Source organism: Strix uralensis, chromosome 13, assembly GCF_047716275.1.
Source record: "Strix uralensis isolate ZFMK-TIS-50842 chromosome 13, bStrUra1, whole genome shotgun sequence".
NCBI classification, from domain to species: Eukaryota; Metazoa; Chordata; class Aves; order Strigiformes; family Strigidae; genus Strix; species Strix uralensis.
The window spans coordinates 23,106,595-23,122,374 of NC_133984.1; positions in this window are offsets into that span (position 1 = coordinate 23,106,595).

Sequence of the window (15,780 nt, forward strand, 5' to 3'; positions counted from 1 at the left end):
GCTCTGGTACTCTCATTAACAGAAGGAAAAGCCAAGTCACTGGAGTACAAGTGACCTGCTGATGGCTACCCAGCAGATTTGAGGCAAAGCCTGGAGCAGGGCCTGTGTAAGAGTGCAACAAACTACAGTGAATCTCTGACAAACACACGGAAGGGGGAAGGTTATAAACGGAGGAGAATATCTCAAAAGACTCTACTTATGGAACAGCATTAGTTTGAGGCAGATTAGTTCTAAAACCACATAGCAACTGAGATGAAAAACACACTTTAAAACTTGCCTTGCTTTCCAAATGAATGATGGGTATAATTTACTGTTTAAATGCACATGGGAAGGGATTATTTTATTTGGTACACTGGCCTGCTACTGTACGCATTTCACTCGTAGGAGCCCTTAGGCACTGTTCAGAGATGGGCACAGCTCTGATTTAACAGTCACCAAATGGCAATAGGGACAACTACACTTGAGCTGATTCTCAAGCACAAATGTTTGTGCCTATTAAGCTAATTGAGGTTAACTTCTTCTTCTAACTCAATATGCAAAATGCTCTATCTTACCTGGCTTCAGCCAGGGCATATCATGACAAAAGCTACTCCAGTAACTGCCCAGTATCCTAGGAAAGCTGGCACTAATATCAAGCAAGAGAAATGAATTGGGTGGAAGAGAGGATGACAAGATGATTTGATCCCTAGAGATATACAAATAAATTTGAAAGAACGTTAAAAAAGTAATGATTTGAAAGGAATGTGTTTAAGGAGCCCCTTGTTCCAATAAATTCAAACCTTAACTCTGTTCCTCCATCTGGCACAGTAATTTACAGGGTGATTTGAGAATTAATGTGCAGATCTTAGAGTGTTTAGAAAAGTCAACATTTCAACATAAGGGTTTTTCAACTAACTATAGCAGAACTGGATCTCTACTATAATTAAGTGTCCCTGATCAAAGAAAAACATAAAACACCATCTTCAAAGTCAGAATGATAAGAGGCTATTAGTAATGTGCACCATACCTTTCTAGTCTGGATGAGAAGAGCAGTTTTGCCTAGGTACTCTGTGGCCTCTTACATAAAACAATCTGACATCAACAATTTGTCCAAACAAGGAAGTGCTCTTCAAACCATGACTTCACAGATGTCACTTCACTGTTCTCACTATGCACACCCACCAAAACAGAATATGAAATAATTGCCAGAAAATGAAAAATTGCAATAGAAGTATGACAAAGGCACTGGGCAAGATACAACACTGAATCTCACATTTGCAGTGAAGTAAGGAATCCAGAAGAAATAAAAGATAATCAGTAACAATTCTATACTGAGATTAGATTATGAATGAATTGAGGTTGTTCATTCTAAGAAGTGTGCTAAATTCAGTGAGTACAAGTGTGCAAGATTATACCACTTCTTAGAGAAAAAACTTAGCCAAATTGCACATCTGATTGGAGAGAGTAATACCTAAGAAGTGGACCACATATTCAGTTGGTTCAAGTTAGTAAAGCCCTGACAGAGTCAGTGCAGCTGTGCTGATTTATACCAGCTGAGCATCAGTTGAGCATATCATCTAAAATAGCACAGTGAATCTTTGCAGAGAGCCACCAGCATTTCAATAAGACTGGTGACATGTTTTCCACACCTCATAGTAGGCAGCCTGAGAGTATAAGCACTAAAGACCTTGAAAGTACAAGGCACAGGATGAAGCCAAAGGTCTCCAGCATCTAAATACAAATGGTCAGTTACTAAAGGAATGTAACCTTGAGTGTTGGCTAAAACTAGTTCTAGGGCATAATAAAGAGAAAAAAGAAGCGGTATCCAGCATATGTAAAATGATTCATACAGTAAAAACAAAAAGGTGCTAACAAGAAAGTATAAATGTGAGTCACAACCTTCATAAGAACAGAGATGAAGTATTCTAGCACAGTCCCCCATGGTTAAGGACACCACAACTGACCAGTGCTGCTTCTTATCTGCAGTAGGTCCTGGAACAACTTTGGTGGAGGAAGTGCTGCTTTTTGATTTTCCAGTCACCATCTTTTCTTACTTCAACTTTTCATATGTAATGTATTATATTTACTAAGTAATTGAGTAGAGTAAATTAGAATTTTAGAGAGTGGTGTGTATACAGATACATGTGTTTTCTGTGCCAACTTTATCACATGACAATGTGATTAATATCATCACACCAAGTCAGAGTAAACCTTATAAATATTTAATCTTTGTCCTTATAAATGCATTAATAAAGTAGCAGTAATAGGTGTAAGAATGCTGCAACAGTCCACCTCTCTACTATTATTATTTCAGATTTTTTTGTAAAATCATGTGTTACATAAAATATCTTATAATACATATTGTAAAGAAAGTGAATAATGCTAGATAAAATCCGTGAAAATGTAGAGCAACTACCAGCAAACACATTGTCTTGTAGGATTCCCCTGCACCAGAGGGCAGGAATCTGAACTCAATGATCTGTGAAGCTCTGTATGTGCAGACAGTCTTTTATACAGTTAGAATTCTAGTTTAAAGTTCCCTTTTCCAATCCTCCACAGACTTTTATTTCCACTCTTAGTTAGTACGCTGTTGTCTGACATGTGAGCAAGGATGCTTAACTAGTGGGCTAAGGTGACAACAGGCTGCCACCAGTAAGAGAACCCTGGACCACAGTGAGACAAATGTGGTTCAATAATTTAAGTATAAAGATGTACAGCCAACATGTTCAACAGCATTTTGACTTTTAGCTCCTTTTAGCTAAGTTAGCTTCAAAGACAGTTGTGCTTCTAAACACCTTTGTGAACCTGGGCCTTTCACTGGGGGCTACAGTTGTCTCCACCAAGATCCCTTAGCTGGTCAGCAACAGAGGGAGCAGGTGGAGACTCCCCAGATCAGTGAGCAGCAAGTGAACCAACCTGTAAAACACAACCTTCTGTTCTTCCTCCCTCATCCCAAAGACCAACTGACAGAAAAACCTTCTTTTGCTTCTAAGCTGTGCACTGCAGCCACTCAGTACATGAGAAAACTTTCTACCCTTTCAAACTTAAAAACATACTACCTTTTGTTAGCCCATTATTCGGCATATGTCATACTTCAGTGGAATTGATTTAATCTTATACAGGGTAATGGGACATAGCAAGCCTGTTGATTACAACATCAACATATTGAGGACAGCAATACAGGCATGAACATCCCCAAAAGTTCTTTGGTGTTTGTTCTAGACATTAGCAGGTTGTGCAAGTTAGCTGTTCACTGCAGCATTTTGGCATCTGATTTTTTTAAAAAATGTTCTCGTTCTGCATCAGACACTCTTTGAGGAGGAACACACAGGGGAAAAAAAACCCACACACTTTAATATTAAGAAGTAGCAGGGAACGTTCAGCTGTTCATACCGCTTGCTTGGTTTCACACTTTTGTACTCGCTCCCCTCCAAAGAGAGAGATTCTTCTGCGCTAGAGGATTTGATACGTTGTTCTGCACTGCTGCACCCTGGATAGGGAGGAATGCTTTAAAACTATCGACTAATGTCCATAGGCAGCTGGGGAACCATCCTTCCCTTCACAGAATCTTTGCGCACAGATCCCATTTGGGGAAGATGTGTGGCACAACCCTCAAGGCTGCCAGTACGCATAACCCTCCTGTGACGTATAATCAAAGCACCAGTGTCCCTCAGCAAATATTATACACTGCCTTAGTGTGCCAGGCTCTGAAATTCAGCTTTAACTCTGACATCTACTCTCCCATGAGCTAGCTTGATACAGCACTTGAGTCACACAGAGGCAGACAAAATGACCTTGTGAATAAGAATGTACTATGCAAACTTCCTAGTTAGAAAAATGCCACTGCCATTTACCTTCCAACCCAAACATTACTCCATGATTTCCTATTATGGCTGAACCTGCACTCAAAGCTCTTGCCCAGGCACCAGACTGATCTGCACAGTTAGTGGGACTTACCCGAGTGGACCAGGGAAGGGAACTGCCTTCAGGTGCTAGTGGTTCCTCTGGCACCATAAAGCAGCAGACAAGGAGATTCTCCCTCTGACCTTGAGAATTTTGTTCCTCACATTATCCTACCTTAATTCTGTTCGCCATAAAATGACTATCCTCACTATTGAGCTGAATCAAAAAATAACTGCATTATGTATAGTGACTATATTGTCATTCTACAAGAGTTAAAAGTATCCTAGAAAGCATATTACTTTCTTAAGATGTGAAAAGCAGGGAGGCAGGTGATATTCAAAGCATTAGACACAACAATTTTTAGAGGATCAAGTCTATTCTTCAGGTATGTTGTCACATGGGACAAGTCAAGTACATACAACAACCTAATCAGTGAAATAATCCTCCAAAAGTACCCTGCCTGCAGAGACTTATCATTCTGAAACAGAAATTATTAAGGGAAATAAAAATAAGGAAAAAACTCCAGAGCCCTAACTCTTCCAGAGATTAATTCTATAAATATAACATCATTCAAAAACAATCAGAAAAGTAAAATATTTCAGCTATTCTGAACATATTCTATTTATGGATTTCAGATATTATTCATATCACTAGAGTAGCAGTGTGGATTTGTTTTATCTGATTACATTAGACCAGACCAATATTGTTTAAATATTCAAAAGGCTATAGAAGCCTGCATGTGTCTGCTGCCTGGGTAAGTCTGAGGTTGGTACAGTGGAATGACTGCTGAAGTTGACAGTTATGTCTGGAAACGTGGTCTGCCTTTCATATCCTTGAGGAATACTGTGTAAAGCATACCTGATGCAAGTTAAGAAGATGAGGGATCATTTTGTATACATGAATTTTGTTCTTGCAAGATCCTTTCTGCATGTCCAAGTTATTTTAGTGAAAAATTCTGCTTAACTGAACTTCTGTGTCACTGCAGCAGCACACATGATGGAACTGTCTTTCCGGGCAGCTCCCAGTAGGAGTAGCCCCAACTATCCTACAATACTGAGACTTGGCAGAGAAACAATTTAGCTTCTAATCACGTGGTAGGCAGACCCAAATCTACTGCGCAAGTATCAGTTAAATCAAAGAGGACACATTTCTCATTGTCTGATACAAAAATTCCTACAGAATTGCTGTCAGAGACCCATCATTTTCTATTACATTGCTAAACCACCACCAAGATAAAAAGCACTTGAAAAATTGTGAAGGATGCAACATTCATCTGATAAATTTCTTACAGTTCTTATAAGGCTTTTTTTCCTCAGAACACAAATCAAATAAAAGGGGCACTGGAGATAGAAAAGAACATTCACTTGGTTTTCTGATTTCCCAAGAACAGTAATTGGCAAGAAAAGTGGCTGCATCACCCTCTTTGAAACAGAACCATGAAAGGCCTGATCCAAATTCACTGAGTTTCTTCAGGGCTTAGAGAAGGGCCAAAGAGTATGGAGAAGAGAAAGCAAACAGATTCTGGATATCTGTGCAATTCTTTTCAGCAAATCCTCATTTTTTAATGAAACTCAATTATAAATACATCAGAATATATGGCAATGTCTATTTAAAATTACATGTTGCAAGGTATAAACAAGGTGATTCAGACTGAATGGGTTTACATTAACAAACAACTAGCACCAGCTGAGGATTAAGTTCAAAAAACATGACGTAGAGTCAATTAAGAAATCAAATTGGAAATTACCATCATTTTATGAACCATATTTAAACCTTCTCAAGTATGCAAGCAGCAATCCAATTTCCCAAAATACTATTTTTTGGATCTCTGTATTCCAGGAATATTACACAGGCAATGCATCCCATCCCATATGAAATCCACTTCAGATAGAAGACTCTGCCATCATCAAAAACCAAACCACTCCCAACTCAGGCAGGCATGACCTTTTAAAAGGGTACTTGCACGTCACCTCACTATTAAGTACTTGTATCCATAATCTGCCCACCATTCTGCAATCTAAAAATATTGCCTAAGGCATTTGTTTCCTTTTCTAGTTTCATAATTGCAGTCAGTCTCTGCAGCAGATTCTGGCATTCTCTGTTTGCTGGCTGAACTCATTCTGTCATGAAAGGTCAGAAAGCAAACTGCTTCAGAATGTCAATAGGTGTTTAAAGTATTCTACCTCTGCCTGAATTTCTCATGTGCTAAACCATCAAGTGTTGATTTAGAGGTCATTAACTTTAAGGTAGGCAACTTGAGCCTATAAAGGCAAAATTTTCTCTTTACTTACCTTCTTCAATGAAAATATGAGTCCAGGTCACATTGACCATTAGCAGCTATTCAAAGACGAAGACTATTGCTCTTCTTTAATCTCCCTTAACAGTTCCAAGATGTGTATTTAATGACACTGATATTTAATGTATTTATGTTTCAGGAAGCTGGCTTGTTTAATAAATGAGGATGTCACACTACAGATCTATTTAATCTGACTTTCCCCTGGTTCCCCACAGTGGTGCAAAGGAACTCTATTACAAGTCAAAATAAATCACGTCTAATGCTATACAACATTTTTTATCTGTGTATTTCAAAGACACTTTTGCAAATATAGTTCAGGATCACTATTTCTAGTAAGAAAGAAGAAACTTGTCAGAATCTGGCCAGTTTACTAGTGCTGAAGCCAGGAACATAACGCAGGTCCCGTGCATGGGGTCAAACAGACTCCGTTGCCCAAGAATAGAGTAATACAGGCCAAACAAGTGATGAATTACATGAACTGCAACATGGTAGAAAACCAGTGAATTTGTGAGGAAATCACAAGACAAGCAAGTATTCGTGATTATCAGAGCTCTAACCACATGAAATTTTGAAAAAAAAAAAATTAGTTTCTGCAAATCACTATATTCCTTATTTGTTGTAACAAAAATTAAGAGGAAAAATAATGTTAAATTTAGACCACAATTGAAACTTAATATTTATTAAACTTAACCCTGCATTCCCCAAATTGAAATTATTTGCTGACTGAGATTTCTTAAGCTTTTTGTTTGCATTTTACATTAGGTTCCCTTTTTCCTTTAAAAAGAGAACAATGAGAAACAATGTTATTTTTCTCATCATTTTAGACTGGTTATAGTGTTGTCTTTTACATCTCTTTGAAGTTCAGTAATCTTTGATGGAATTGAGTTTTGAGAGCTCATTTTGTATCCACTCTATTCATCAGAATTGCTGAAAAAAAAAAAAAAAATATACCACATAGCAGATCACCTATAAAACCCACACATTTAAAAATTCAGTTTGAAAAAAGAAACCTACCCAAAAAATCCCCCTGAGAATATCATGAGAGAGTGGGGGAGCTGAATACATATTATTTTAAAGCTTTTGAGCTATTTTCTCTAAAAATAGTGAGCTCTACATTGTTTCTCTTTTTTCCAGTATGAATGAATAACAAAATGAAACATTCGTTTTCATGTTCTTAATCACTTAGTGAATGTTTGTTTTTAAATACTAGCTTCAAAAAGGCTGAATAAGACCCACTTTTGCAGAAACAAATAAGCACCAAAATGTCATGATCAAATAGAGGAAATTTCAGCTCGAGACGACTTCTTGTTTGCAAAGTGAGGAGCAACTGAAAATGGAGTTTACAGTGAATCTGCATTTCCAGTATAACTTTCTGTTTGATAGATAAATGACAGATCTCTCAACGTACAGTACAGTAGTTTAATTGAAAACAAACAAAAAAGCTAGCTAGTCTCTGAAAAACAAACCGGAGATTGAATAATGAAGTAATCTCTGAACACTGCTTCAGTTTGCCATGCAGTGGCTGTTGCTTTTATCCAGCAGCATGCAATTTAAACATTTTTGCTTATTTCCTGTTTCTTTTCTTTGCAAGAACAGATAGACAGAACTGACTATTAGCCTCCTTCTCTATTAGTATGCCATATGCATGCTGTGCTCCAGCTGTCATGTTAAAAATGCATAAGGCTAAATTAAAAACTGCTGCAAAGAGTTTCGGTGGTAATCAGATAACTCTCTATGTAAAATATGACTTAAAATGATAATATTTTCCACACATTTCCTATCAGTAATATAGTTGAAGGATAAAAGAATACTACATTTTGATAATTATCCTTTATGGACATTCTGTGCCATGCTATAAATGAACCATATTTCTCAACAGCCTTTAAAAGTGCAAGTACTGAGTCATAGCTTCAGCTGGTACAAACAGTAGTGAATCCAGAAATTTTCACCAGCTTGAGAGCAATGATCAAATGAGAACAGCTTTTCTCTTTTTAAGGAAAACAAACCCTTGAAAAATTGTTATCAGACTACTCATACAGAATCACAGAATTGTCTAGGTTGGAAAAGACCTTGAAGATCATCCAGTCCAACCATTGACCTAACACTGACAGTTCCCAACTACACCAGATCCCTCAGCGCTATGTTGACCCGCCTCTTGAACACCTCCAGGCATGGGGACTCCACCACCTCCCTGGGCAGCCCATTCCAACGCCTAACCACCCGTTCTGTAAAGAAATGCTTCCTAATATCCAGTCTAAACCTTCCCTGACGCAATTTGAGGCCATTCCCTCTTGTCCTATCACTTGTTACTTGGTTAATACTCAATACATGCAAGGAGCTGAACTATGATGTTCAGCCAAAATCAGACCAGTTACCAAGGGGAAATACTGAAGTAAAATCCCCAGTATGTTTTGGGAGATCATGATGTCAGGATGCATTGTTACTTTGGTCACAAGGAGGGACAAGCAGAAGGAAATGGAAGCTGGCAAATTTAAAGTGTACATAGTACTTGATATGGCCATGAACTCCAGGAAATTCTCAGTCCAAAAGTGAGTAGGGTTTCTGGAAGTTAGCTGACCTCAGAGAGATGAATCTTACAGCTGAGGTGGTATAACAAGACTTCTTCGGGCAAATGCAGTTTAACTGGTTTAGTCACAACCTTGCCCACCCTTCTGTCCGCAGCAGGGTACAATGAAAGAAGTATGTCATGGTGGTTGGACTCCTTTTTCCATACGTCCCCAATGTCCCACTGAGGGCACGTGTGGTTGCCTCACTTTCTGCATGTGGCTTTGTCTGAAATATCCCAACACTGCTCCTCAGCATCCCTAGGATGTTTAGTGGGAAGGTGCTAACAGCAGTGATGATGAGCTTAAGACAACACTGGAAGTTGCATCCTTCTTCCACAGGCAGTAATGCAAGTTTTCAAAGAAGGACTATGTCACACTGCTGGAAAAGCAGGGAAGAACAGCAATAAGGATCAGACTCTGTGCAGCCAGACCCACTACTGTGCACAGTGATGGGTCCACCTCTTCGAGCTCTCTATAGCTTGGTTTCAATGACTATATAGGGCTTTTTAGTAATCTGCAGACACAGAATGCCATTTTATTCCTGTTATTGGATCCCCAAAGTCCAATAGTGAACTTGGGACAGCAGATCTCATAAAATAGTACTCTGTGAGGTATTTATAGAACCCTTCCTTTGTAGATAAGGAGACTATAACCTAATCAATCACCCCAGGCTTTCTTTGGCTTTGTTTTAACACGTGGGAAAGAAACCCATTAAAACTACTGCTCAGCTGAACAGATCTATTTTTTAAAGCAAAAAATTATTATTGTGGACCATCTCTATATCTGCACAGAGGTTAATAATTGTTAAGTCTGAAAATAATGGGCACATCTAGATAATAATAATTTTAATTAAAAAAAATTCTTGGACTACTGCATAGTAAAGTCTAACAATTCTTGCCTCCAACTACAGGAAGTAAATTTCTAAATATATGATTATTCAATTTATTATAAGAAAAGATAAGTATTGTGGATCAACCAGCTATCAGAAATGGATTAGAATCAAGAAATTCCTGTGCTGTGCATAATGAAACATTACTGTGTAATTTTAAAAAACCATATGAAATTAATTTTATATTGAGTAATAGGGTTGCCTCATTATGCATTTTGTAATAACAGACATTAAAATATCTATCTTGTCCACAAGCTGTAGTTTCAGACTCAAGAAGAAAGTCCACACCATTCTAAGAATCACACATATATAACACAAATAAACTAAACCATAGGTGTTTTAAATATGTGAGTTCAATAAAGCAGGGTTGGAATTAATCATTTCGGAGACACAAACGCACCAATAACTCAAAAGTTCTCTCGATTACTGAAGCTATTCACACTGGGGAAACTCCATCTAGACACATTTCACCAATGCGGGAAAAACTGTTATCAAACTTTCCCTGACAATTAAAATGTGTAACATTTCAACAACACAAGAGTTATTTTCTATTGTCGTGGCATATCTAACCTAGGGTACAGCACTGGTGCAATATAATGAACTGAACAGTGCACTGTCAAGAAAAATCTATAAAATATCTCTATTGCACATAATGCTGTGGGAATTCTCTGTTATTGCTATCCATTGCTTTCAATACCACTATAAATAGGATGAGCCCTAAACATACCCAATTTAAAACAAGGGATGCACTGACCCTTCCGCCTGTCCACTCTCCTCAGATAACAGACAACATAGAGTTGCATGAGATCCCTCAGTATCTGCTTTTCCTTTTTGTATTGAACCCTCTGATCAAGAATGAAATTTTAAACCCTTTTAACTTAAATGTATTGAACCAATACATGGTAATAAGTTCCACACCTCTCGAGTTGAGCCTTCAGTGCCAATGCAGATTGAATTTGTACTGCATGGAATGGATAGCTGGCATATCTGAGGAATGTAGCTAGAGTATTGTGGAATTGCACAGCATATGCAGATGTGGACAACATATATACTCAACGGCCATTTAGCAAAAGCATCCAGACTGCTCAAAAATCACTGTCTCAGCACTGAAAGTAATAGATTACTTCTCTATTGCTAAATCATTTAACACAGTGGGTTAATGAATCTGGAATGAAGTAGAAGATCAGCAATTTATATTAAACAGAAAGCATTTAAATTTGCCTTGAAAGCAAGAGACAGGTGTATGTGGGACAGAAAATGAGTACTTCACAGCAATTTTAACCCAAGTGATTGATCTGAACAAACACAGCTCCAACATTCAGACCTGAAAAATTCAAATTGGTTAGACAGTCATTTATTTTATCTAGTATTTAAACTAACCTTGCTAAGTGTTTGGAGGAATAATTATGAGTCTATTACGTATGACAAACTTGCTTCTAAATTATGTAAAAAATAAGTATGTCATTTCCTTGATTTGATTGACTTTGGCAGCTTTTTTCAGGGGAAAGACCAATTCAGGGAAATCTCATGAGCAAAGGAACACAGCTGCTTTTTGCAATAGGAACTCAGATGGAATAGGAACATGGCATCAATCCTACTAGCAAACCTGTTCCTTTCACATCAGCAACTGCCATGCTAATTTTTTGATCTTGAGGGACCCTATGATTTGCTCCCCCGCAGTCTGGTGGTTATTTGTGGTTTTGGTTTGGGATTTTTTTTGACATTTCTATTCACAGGAAAATGAAATCAATTGTTGCAATAATATGCTTCTCCTTTCTTTTCACTGGGTGCACTCCTATGATACTTTCTGCAACATGTCCTAGAATCATCCTATTATTACAGTTCTAAAGGAAGTTTTACTTTCTTATTCAGCTATGTAATACACCATGCAGCACAACATGGCCATCTACCTTATACATCTCAGACAGTACATTAGCTCCTGGTGGTATCTGAAGAAGTCCAGTCCAGGTAAATTTGCCCTGCTACTTAGCCAGATGCATGCAGTCCCTCAGCTCTTCTTTCACATGAGAATGAAGCAAGCTCAGACCTGTTCTTTCAGATCCATCAATGTTTCTTGCCTTCTTTCATTGCAAACAAGGAAAAGACTGAGAATTCTAGGAACAATATTCCCTTTTCCTCCTCATCCAGGAATCTACATTTGGCAAGATGACAAGAAAGTGCTGGCAGCTGCTGTGTACTCAGTGGTTAGTCAAGGCACCTACATCATCACAAAAAGGAAGAAGTTCCTAGAACCTCAAGCTGCCTGTCTTTCTAGAGCGTAAGGAGGAATTACCTCAAACCAAAATATCAGCAGAAAGAAAAAGCTTTAGAATGAATCAGTAAAATGAACGGTAACAAAGTGCTTTTACTGATTCCACAGTTCTATTTTCTAAACTCTCCTGAATTCACTGAAGTTTGCTACATATGGGTTTAGTTCCCTTTCTACATCCAGGAACTCTTCTAATACAAACATCAGACATTTTTCCTGTCTCCGAACACTCTCTGTGATGCTCTGTAATTTGTTTCATTCTCTGAAACTGCTTGTCATTTTCAGCCTTCAATTAATCATATAAGTAGTAGCAGCAACAATTTTATTCGTTTTGCTTGAAAAGACAAATCATGGAATATAATGATGCTGATTTATCTTTTTTAATTAAAAATAAGAAGCTTGGGAAACAGTGCCTAGCCATAGTAGGGCAGTATTGAAAAATGTAAGTAATTTAATTTTTCCTACTGTTTGTTCTGCTGCTGCTACACAAGTTTTTTTTCCAGGCAGCAGCTCTCATATCTGAATTCTAATTCCAGAGGTATAATTAGAAGCTACAGAAATGCAACCAAATTACTTCATCTGTAGGAAAAGATAAATAATGTGATTACATTGTATGTATGTATGATTATTAAGCAAATACTTGTATGGTGTAAGACCAAGAACCAGAAAATTACCCAAAGTATCTCATTACACAGTATAATTTCTCCAGATGCCCAATTCAAAGTCCATAAAGTGTTGTCCATTTTCTTGGTCTTGGAATATGTTTCATATACAGATTGTTATTAATTAAACAAGTTTAGCTGTGCTGCATCTTCACTGACTTTTCCAATTTAGATACAAACTTATTAATATACTCCCTTCACTTCTATTTTTAAAACTCGTTCTTTGTTGAATGAAGATTCACTTTGCAGATTTTAATTTCATCTTGTTTCTTTGCAATATGTCAGAAGATTGCAAGTAAATCGGCAGTTCTAGTGCTTTTTTAAAACCTGGAAAACACACAGAAATAAAATCTTTGCACTTCAATAGAACTTGATGAAGTAGGACTTCTAAAAGGTCTGGCTGACATAGTTTTATGCAAGAACTCCATAAAAAATTATATATGGATAACATAAGTAATAGGAAATAGAGGACAATCATTACATAGGCTGCAAAGAAACAAATTAAAATCTATTCTACATAGCTTACAGTGGAAACCATGACAGAGAAATAAATACTTTGTCGCAAGTCACAAGCCCCTCCAGTTACAGGGAATTTTATATTTATTAAATCCACCACAAATCAACAAATACTGTATTCAATTATTTAAGAAAAACAATTGTTTTATAGCAAGTAGAGGGTCCACTGAAAAAAAAAATGAACATATAAAAGATAAATTAAAATGAAACATGAATTTCTGCTGTACTCTTCATTTTTTTAATAACAACAAAGTGTTAACACTTCTACAAAGAAATTTCAAGCCAATAACTTGCTTTTCCCAAAGGAACATTAACTATGTCACATTATTTTTAGCAATTTCTTCACACAAAGTTTTTTTCCAGGATGGAAGACAACTAAAAATAACATTAACAGAGCTTCATCCTGCTGTCTAACTCATGACCTCCAGCCCAAAACCATACGCTACAACACATTCAGGTTTAAGCACAAGTAGTTGCATTTAGCTTAATAACTTCCTGTATAAGAACCTAATGCCAAAGTCAGGGAATATTTCTGGTTCTTTCAGCTAGTGTCATAGAATGACTTCAAATCAGAGCAATGCGTACATTTTTGGAAAAAGTACTAGCTCCCTGGTTTCAGTAAATCACATCTTAATCCACTAAGTAAATACATTAAAAACTATAATCTCTGTCACAATAAGACCACAGTGCAAGATGAACTATTTCCAAACAGGAGACTGGGTGGCAAACAAATGTATGTAGCTCTTGTATAGACATATCAGTTTCCCAATATTATGAATATTAGTCTCAACTAATATTAATCATCTGACCTTGTCCTTAATCACTGGCTAATTATGAGCATTTTGCAAGAAAATATTTTTGGAAAAAACGTTCAAAAGAGGGTTCTCCTATGCACATCACATACTTTCTATTGGGGAACTGCACAGAGAATAGGAGGGTAATTAGTAAGCAGTAAAGGATATTTTTAATATTAGCATCATCAAACATCAGACATGGATCAAAGTGTTTGATTTTGAGGTTCTACTTTACAGGATTCATCTTACTGACAAAAATATAGGACAATGTAAAATATTCTTTGAGTACTTCAGTTTCTCAAAGCCCAAAAGACGTGAAACTGAACAGTCACATACACACCAATAATCATAGTATCCATGAGATACTGTTGAGCATATCTAATGTTAAAGATAATGTGTTTTAAATTTGCTGGTAGTGAATTCCTTTCACTTACTGTAATTAATGTATCTTGTTAATTCATAACTTGGGCAAAGATTTCTTTGGTACACTTGTGAATTTGACTGTTCTGACATAAAGGTAACTCACACAAAATACAGAAAGAAAACCAAGCAACTAGAACACATAAATAAATATGTTGGGGGAAGAATTTTCATCAGTTTCTAGCATGCTTGAGTTACAGCTTTGGTGCTCAGCATGTGATATTGAAATATGAGATTTAGCATTTCATTGAGATAAAAGGGCAATTCACAGTTCCTAGAATTACCTCCATTATAAAACACCACCACCCTACTTATCTCTGAACATAATCTCTTCTTAAGGTTTGCTACCAACATGATAGGTATTTATGCCTTCCTGTAGATAGATAATACTCAGCTGACAAAAGGGTGAAGTATTACTGAGAGTTTCCTCATAAACAGCTATAAGTCTGGTAAATGAGTCTTATGAGTGTTGTGGACAGCCCAATAACTCTAATAATTTTCTTATTACCAGCTCTTCCTTGCCTTCACACTAGCTGGATCACTAACATACATTTTCAGTCTTCAGAAGTGACAAAGAAGAGGAAAGACTATATTGACAACTGACAAATAAACATGATAATAAAGGTAAATTACTGTATTAGCTAAAATAAGAACACTGCTGTTATTGATATGATACATTTTGTTACTTTGAATAACAAGATAGGTACCGTTCTGAGAGCACTCTGAGCATCTAGAACATTAGTGAGGGTAGACAGGAAGTTGCAGGGTTCCAACATTTTAATTTATAATCATATTTCATGGGCTGACATTAGAATTTGGTTACACTCATTGAGAATCTTAGTTGAAAAGAGTCCTATTTTCAAGAAAGAGCATGATAATCTACAAGATAGAAGTGGAAAATGTGAGATGTGGGATTTGAATTGATCTAGAATGAACCTTGAGATATCAGATATTCCAGTTGCCATTGCCTTAAATGTTAAGCCTAAAATTGATTTAAGCCAAAAAAATATAGTCAGTGAGTATACAGACAGCATTCCAACATAGGCAGCGGAAACAAGAAAAGCTCAACACCATCTTTTAGAGACCTGATGGCAATTTATGAGTATAGTACTAAATAAAGAGTCAGGAGATGAGGCATTGCCTCATACAGGCAGGAGTTTCAGATGGGACATATTGGAAGCACAGTTAAGAGGAAAATCATGGCCTGGAAACCATCCCCAGTACCCTGAAAGACGACACTAAAATCAGTTCTCTCCATTGCTATTAGCAGCATGGAATCCTCTGTGATCTTTTCCTCACCCATAGAAGTCTGTGTGTCACCTGAATGACAGAAAATATTTCTCTGATGAGGCCCCATCCATAATTTGGTGATGCCAGTAGAAAACTTCCAGTTAACTTCAGCGGGCTTCAGATCCAGCTCTATCTGTAGAAAGGTTTATTCTGAACTGAGAGTTCCAAAACACACTGAGACTCATTGTGATTATT